This window comes from Eptatretus burgeri, chromosome 5 (genome assembly GCF_056783735.1).
Source record: "Eptatretus burgeri isolate ZD-2024b chromosome 5, Ebu_testis_v1, whole genome shotgun sequence".
In the NCBI taxonomy this organism is placed as follows: Eukaryota; Metazoa; Chordata; class Myxini; order Myxiniformes; family Myxinidae; genus Eptatretus; species Eptatretus burgeri.
In genome coordinates, this window is record NC_140965.1 from 6,483,328 (window position 1) to 6,491,448 (window position 8,121).

The following is an 8,121-nucleotide window of genomic DNA, read 5'->3' on the forward strand; positions in this document are numbered from 1 at the left end:
GTAGCCCGCTCGGTCTCTCGGAGCCCCTTCGGTCATCCTGGCTCCAAGCAGTTATAAAGGCTCACGAGACCAGTTCTCTCTTTCTTTCTTGGGGTTTGCATGAAAGTCTATGGTGCCTTGTCCCTAAGTATAACTGATTAAGTGCATGTACATAATAAATAGACATCGGCTGTAGGTTTTTGCTCGTGTCTTGTCCCATCCCCCCATTCATTGCCCATGTGCATTTGAAATAAATGTCCCCATTTTTATCTTGCCAAAACGAAGTTTTTGCAAGATATGTAAGTCAGCTTGTATGTTTTTTTTCTTTTTTTTTGTCTGTAATCACGTATAAAAAATTCTGCAGAGCACAGTTATCATTGGAAATTTTTGTAACTTCGCATATCAGAGGCCTATAGAGGTCCCTTTCAGTGCACAAAATTTTGAAGGTCAAGGTCAAAGGTCAAGGTCACTTTGTCGCAAATCAGGGGAGTCGACGAAACCCTTATTTTTTGAGTAATTTTGATCAGATCGTCTTCAAACTTCATGGGAATATAGTTCATGGTCTGGCGCTCAGCTGATTAATTTTTGGTGGCGATTGGCCTTGACCTTCATGGTTAGCGCCTTAGGTCAAACATATTTGACCCCAAAGTCAAATTTTCAAGTTTTAGGAACCATATCGTGTAGTACCTCAAATTGAACACCTCGATGAGTGCTTTCTAGATATGTCAAGCTTGAGACATTATGACGTCATTTGGTGACGTTATGAGGCAAAAGCATATTTTTCATGGTTACTCTGTAGAACGATTCTCATCGGAATCTCTCGTAGGCAGATATTCCTCAAGGAGTCGCTCCTGGTGAATAGCAGCTCTGTTCATCTCAGTGTGACCTTAAAGAAGTCACACGTGGTCACCTTTTGGCAAGATACGGGTCACCCTGCGGGTGACATTGGTTTATTTTTAATGTTAACCTGCTCGTTGTGTCACTTTCTGCCATTGACTGCCGTGATGCGTTCGGAATGTTAGCTGGCTGATTGTAAGCCGATAAAACGTACATCTGGTCTGACGGGGCTTGGCGATATAAAACTGCTCGGCAATCGCATACGGAATGAGCTGCTTTAGCGGCTCGTTTTGGTGCAGGCTCCGTCGAGGTATAAACTCCCGGCATTTCTGTCCACGCGAATAATTAGGTACATCGACAATTCGGCGATCGACCCTGTTGCGTGTGGACAGAAGAGTTGGCTGGTTTATGGTGTGTTAAAAACACCCGTAGCTGGGTTTCGGCGTTGACCCGGAAGCTGCGACTGGATTTCCACGTTCGGTGGGCGCGCACAGCCGCAATTGGGCTAAAGGCAGTCATCCGCACTCCGGAGTGGCAGAAATCAACAAATGTATATATATATATATATATATATATATATATATATATATATATATATATATGTTTCTGTGTATATATCATGTCATGGCAGTCATTTGAGGAGGTAATTTGGCCCATTATTGCCATGTTTCACTCCAGAGTTAATTTATTTACCAACATGAGTTAATTTATTTGCTGCAGCTTCACTCCTTTACATATTGTACAGCCTGTAGATCCCATTGGACCTTTTGCACCCCTTAGGCCCTTTAATACCCTGTTAAGACCTTTTAGACCACTTCACACCCATTTTGACACATAAGTTGCATGGACCTTCTTCGACCCTTTCACCACTTTTCAGATCTCTCGACCTTTTACGACCCTTTGGACAATTTCAGACTATTTGGACCCTTCAGGCCTCTTTTGCTCTTTTGCACTTAAATCACTTTAGAAATTCAAGACCCAAAGACCCTTTAACCATTTTAGACCCCTTTATGACCCTTAGGACCCTTAAAACACTTTCGACCCCTTTTGACCTTTTAAGACCCTGAAGTCATTCTCGACCTCTCCACACCCCTTAGAAAATCGAAAAAGATTTCCTCAAAAATAGTTTTTGACGATCTTTTTCATGCAGCATTTGCGTCACATCACAAGTTGTGATGACGAATCGAAACTGATATCCCAAAGTGAAACTGAAACTGCTGATCTATGACTCATAAAATGGGAAACCAGAATGAAATGCTGTGAGAAATACTGAATGGAAATTGCCAAAAGCAAAGCTGTGGGGAATATAGAGAGAGGAGGCAGGTTGGGGACTGAAGCAGCGATGTGGAGCGGGATAGGTGCCTGTAGGTGGTCGGTTGGCATGGAAAGACCTTTGGTGATCTTCCTTCAGGCGGAAGGCCCAAACCATCCCTAAATTAGTTTCCCAGCCGAGCTTTCATATCACCCTCACTCCCAAGTTAGTATGCCAGCCAACATGGAATATTACACTTTTTGGGGCATCACGTGTTCATAGCAGGCGTCCATGCCAGATCAATGTCATAGGATAAAGAAAAAGGTGTGGGTGGATGCCACCCTGGATTCTCAAATTTTAGGTCATTTTCAAGGTATAAAGGTAAAAATGGCCAAAAAAATGACAAAATAATTATTTTGGCAGAGTTAAAACATTTTTGGTGCCAATATCTTTATGCATTCTTCTGTTTCATGTTTTCATACACAGACAACAAAAACATCATGAAAACTTTTGAATTTACATAAATGCACAACACAATGTAACGTAAAACTGCAGTTTCGAAATGCAGTAGTCTGAGTACCGATTATGGTAATCAAGTTTCTCACCGGCAGTGAACCAAGCTGAGAAATTGAAATGTTATGTCTTAGGTTACTGTAGATTAGTTCAACAACAATTTCAATGTGGCTAAAATGTACTATGTGCATGTTTTATAGAAAATCTTTTGCCTAGTTGGGTTGCAACATTCTACCGCATCACAGCCACATGCAGGAGTGCATTTCAGTTCTTTTTTTAAAGCAAGTGCACCGAGCTGTTTGGCATTTGGATTTGCACCCACAGGTCATCAGCTGAAGGCAGGCATCTGGAATTGGGAGCAGTCTTGTCCAGATCGGTACCAGGCAAGTCTTCTCCTTCACCCAGGCAGCGGTGTCCACAGTGGATGGTATCCTGATGCATTCTCGATCTGCTTGCAACCAGATCTTTGCCTGGTAATTGGCACATTTACTGTGCAGATCCAGGGCATGTCTGGTCAGAGGCAACAAATCAAGCCCCTTCTTGGCTTTACCAAACATGGAATCTGGCTTGATCCACACTTGGCTGTGCAGGAACGCCATACAGATAACATACAAACTGCTAAACTTGGGCGAGTTCTCCATCGTGACCAATTCCACTGACTAGGAGTAGCTGACTCTTGAAAGTTTTCCAGCATGTCTTCTTCCCAAAGCCACTGAAGGCTGAGGTTGTGTCACAACCTGTTAGGGGAAACTTGCTGGTTTCCATGCACTATCAGGTTGTGGCAGTTTGTCTGATACAGCATGTGTTGGGTAGCATTTCCGCTTCTTTGATGTTCCAGAAACCATCCATACTTGAGCTGCTCTGGTTGGCATGAAGTGTAGGAGAAGCAGCAAAACATCTGTGTCACTGCACATGGCCACCAACCTTTCATATCCTTCACTGACTGCCTCACATGAATGGAGTATCAGCCTCTTCGTGGTTGCCATGAACTCCATGAAGTCTGACTGTTTCCCTTCTTGTTGATCTGCCATCGGTAGCATTGGAGAATCCACCTCCTGTTACCACTTCACATCTTTCGGGGAGATCTTCACCCTTCTGCATGATCATCTCAGAAAGGAACCTTGCAAGATCTGCCTTGTTTGCATCTGAGGCGATGAAATTGCTCCAAACCTGGGGTAGGGGGACATCTGGCCCATAAATTATCTTGCGAATTGGTTTCTTCTTGCCCATTCTCTTTGCTCGAGTCACAGCCTTGATTGACTCATCTCCAGTGTAGCGGTCAAACACTACATCAACTCTTGTTGTGTGTTCACCAAAGTGGTTCGTCATAGTGGCTACTATACCACTGCTTTCAAACTGTGGAAGTTTCTAGCGATCTGAAAATACAGTGTACACAGTGGTTATAACCATGTAACAACGATCAACAAGAACACCTAGCACACTGCTATATACACCACATCTGGTAGATATTTGGCAGGAAGCCTGCCTATCTCCAACTGGAAAGAAAATGACATGTTAATGGTGTGCAAGTTCTGGTAGTACTGAGGACAAAGCGACATTGGACATGGTAAAATACCCATAAGAATATAACAGAAAAATGGCAATGTTTGCCTTTCATTCTCTTAAAACTCTATAAATTAAGGTATATTTTCAGTTTAACCATTCAGAATGCAAAAATACACTTGCTACAACATACAAGCTTTGGTTTTATTGATATATTCAATAAAATAAGCACCGGTTTCATCAAAATAGGCAAAACCCCAAAATCGACCGGCAATGACCTTGGTGACCTTCAAAATGACCTTGAAATTGAAATTTGGTGATGGCATCCACCCACATTCTTTTTACCTTGCCATAGTGGAATGAACCAACATGGATGCCTGCTATTAATAAACGATGCCGCAAAAAAAAATTCTAGGGGACTTTTCGATTTTTGGCTGGTCTACTATGTAGCACTTTAGAGGCACAACAAGCATGGATTGGAAATCTTCGCTGGTGGAATGGAACGAGGTTGCCAAGGTTACCAGCTACACCTACTGCGATACCTGCACACTGAATATTTACACTGAATTCCCGTTTCTACCAAAACACACTCATATGAGGTGAGACGTCGACAAGCCCGTCAGTGATGGGTGCCCTACTCGTTGTTAATATAACTAGTGCAGGCCCGTACATGCGTGGCCATACGTGCGTGGCCGTACGTGCAAAAAAAAAGAATTGTGACGTCATAGCACTGTTTCCTGTCATTGGTTTGGTAAATAAATGGCCATAACTTGGGAACCACTTGTCCGATTAATATCAAACCTTGAAAAGGCACATCCACAGGTCCCCAGCAATATAGCTGGCAAGTTTCAATTAGATCAGACCAGTGGTTGTCAAGAAACAGCGGTCACAGACAGACAGACAGACACACAGAGATTGCTGGAATTATACAGGATGCCCCACAGAAAACCAGGAAATTTGGTACAGTTTATTTAAAACAAAACAAAAGCAAACTTAGATGTAGTGTAAAACAAAGATACACTTTATTTTCAAACAAAACAAAAGCAAACTTATATGTAGTGTAAAACAAAGATACACTTTATTTTCAAACGAAACAAAAGCAAACTTAGATGTGGTGCAAAACAAAGATACACTTTATTATATGTTAGTTTATTGATATGGTAAAATACGGCAAAATAAATCTCAAAATCTCAAATTTCCTGGTTTTCTGCGGGGAACACTGTAGATAGACTAGTGCGGGCCCGTACGTGCAAAAAAATTTTTTTTAAGAAAAACCTTTCAAACTACGTGCCAGAAACAACAACCACACAGGCCGTTCCTTCGCTCTCGCGTGGCCGTTCGTGCAAAAAAAAACAAAAAAAACAAACTTTCAAACAACCACATCGGCCGATCCTTCGTTCTCGCGTGGCCGTACATGCAAAAAAAAACAAAAAAAAAACTTTCAAACAACTACACAGGCTGTTCCTTCACTCTCATAAACAACGACTGGATTGGGGCATTGTGTTTATCTATAAATGCACATAAGAAATCGAGAAATTATTCGAATACAGTAAGAGTACAGAAAGTAAGAATACAATTATTTTCAAGTATAATTGTGACGTCATAGCACCGTGTCCTGTCATTGGCTTGGTAAAGAAATGGCCATAACTTGGGAAACAGCTGAAACGGATGAAGAAGAATGATATCAAACCTTGAAAAGGCACATACTCAGGTCCCCAGCGTCAATTGTGACGTCATATCAAACGAAGAAGAATAACTTTGACGTCATAGCACCGTGTCCTGTCATTGGTTTGGTAAATAAATGGCCATAACTTGGGAACCACTTCTTCAATTAATATCAAATCTTGAAAAGGCACATCCACAGGGCCCCAGCAATATACCTGGCAAGTTTCAATTAGATCGGAATAGTGGTTGTCGAGAAACAAGATCTGAAGAAACAGATCTGATTCTCTTTACCGGGCGATCAAAACCCACGACCATGCCACGATGCAAGATGGCACTTTCAATGTGGTGATTGGAAGGACGCGACGAACGGGATACGTTTCACACAAGGACATTTAATTGATTCAAGCAAGCACGTATATACAGCCAAGGCAGTCATGCAATGTACAGGCAAATAGAAGCAAAAGTAATACGACCGACTATAATGAGAATGTTCATGCACTTAACAGGTTCTACTTATGGAGACACGGCACCACAGCATGCACTCAAAAACAAAGGAAAAGAAACACAAGAAAAGACCCCCTCACAGACAAGGTGGTCAGGCTGGACCACTTGGGTCTTTATGACACGGGACCTGGGAGACCGAACGGGTCCCGTGAGACCGCAGCAGGTTACCTGCACCCTCGTAGTGTGACGGTCGACGAGCTCTCTTCGGCACTCTCCTCTTGTGCGCGCCTCGACCCTGGACCACCGCTCACAACCCTCACGACTTGGCGCCCAGAGGGAAGACACCCCGATCTCGAACACCACGGAGCAGCAGCAATCCCCAATGCCACAAAGAGACAAAGCTCCCCCGAAGAGACAATACGACTCGACGACCAACAAAAAACCCCCGAACCTGGCGTCTTGTGCGCCCTTTTATTCCTCAGGTTCCAACGCCTGACTCCTCCCCGTTTTCGGCTCCGCCCCCTTCCAGCTCCTGCGGGAAGCTTCTAAAAAGGGGCGTTCCCCTCCCCGCGCGCCACCCGGGGGGGGGCAGAGAAATCATTCTTGGCTCAGGTCCAAGGAAATCATTCCCCCAAAAAGAGGCCCCTCCTTTACATGACCTCTGACCTTTGACCCGCATCGCACTTCCCCCACACCAAAGCATGGGAAAACAGGCGGGAAAATCCATGCCCCATCGGAACTCCTCTGGTTTCCTTCGCGTTGCGCTGGCTTTCGCAGATGCTATTCGTTGGTGCATGGGATTGTGGTTTGGTTGCTTGTTGTTGTGGCGTGGCTGGTGGTTGGCATTGTTGTTGCGAAAGTGGCTAGGTGATTGATGGGGTGGAAAAGGGGGTGAGGCGATGTTGGTGGTTGGGAGCAAAGTGGTGAGGATGGCGTGGTTTGTTGAGAGGCACGTGTGGTTGTGGTGGAGGGGTTGTGGTGGAGGGGTTGTGGTGGTTGCTGTGAAGCGGTTGTTGAGAGCGACGTTGGTGGTAGTGGTTTGGTTGTGGTTGATGGTTGAGGCGATAGTGGTTGTTGTGATGGTGGCGTGGTTGGCGTTGTGGTTAAAGTGGTTGTTGTAATGGTGGTTGAGACGTGGTTGGTTCAAAATAACGATAGAAAAAGAAAAACGGCTATCTCAAAGGGTCGCAGCCTGGTGAACATGAAGAAACCCCTTTAAACAACGGTGGGGACCTATCTGCACATAACCTTAGCATCATAACTGATCTCAGGACCTTTATGGTGTATTGCAAATTTCCACAGCCGTAACACTACCCCCCTCCCCTTTTTACAGACTTGTCCCGAGTCGTCGAATTTTCGTGTGCCATCATGTGTAATTTTTCCCCTAGTACGATTTACCTTCCGATCCCTGAGTGCGACATTCAGTGTATTCGTGTCCCCAAAATAAATAACCTACGGGCTGAGTAACTAACTGAACAAACCCACTCATACAGACGATTGAAATAAATTGCCGGCGCGAAGACAAACATGCCGGGGGCGCACTCTTGTTCAATTACAACTTAACAACTTATAAATTTACACTAAACCATGGCCCAGGATCGATGGACTCTGTGGAGAAAACAAAACAGCAGGAAGCCAGGCTGCTCACATGCAGTCTCTGGCTCATGAAACCATGCAGGTGACAGGGAATGTGGCCGGCTGCTTACACGCAGTCCAGGGCCTCCCCCTTTTGAAATGAAGGCAGTGAACTGGCAAACGTTGCACGGGCTGCCAGTGCAGTCCTGTGTTGCAGCTGCCAACAGGGCAATCCTTGCAGCTTGTGCGACGATCCCGGCGCACATGGTAATGAACAGGGGGGGGGAGGGGGAATGCAAAACAGAATGGGGCAAAATTAATGAGGGCAGCAGGCATGGGCCAGGGCAAAGGCA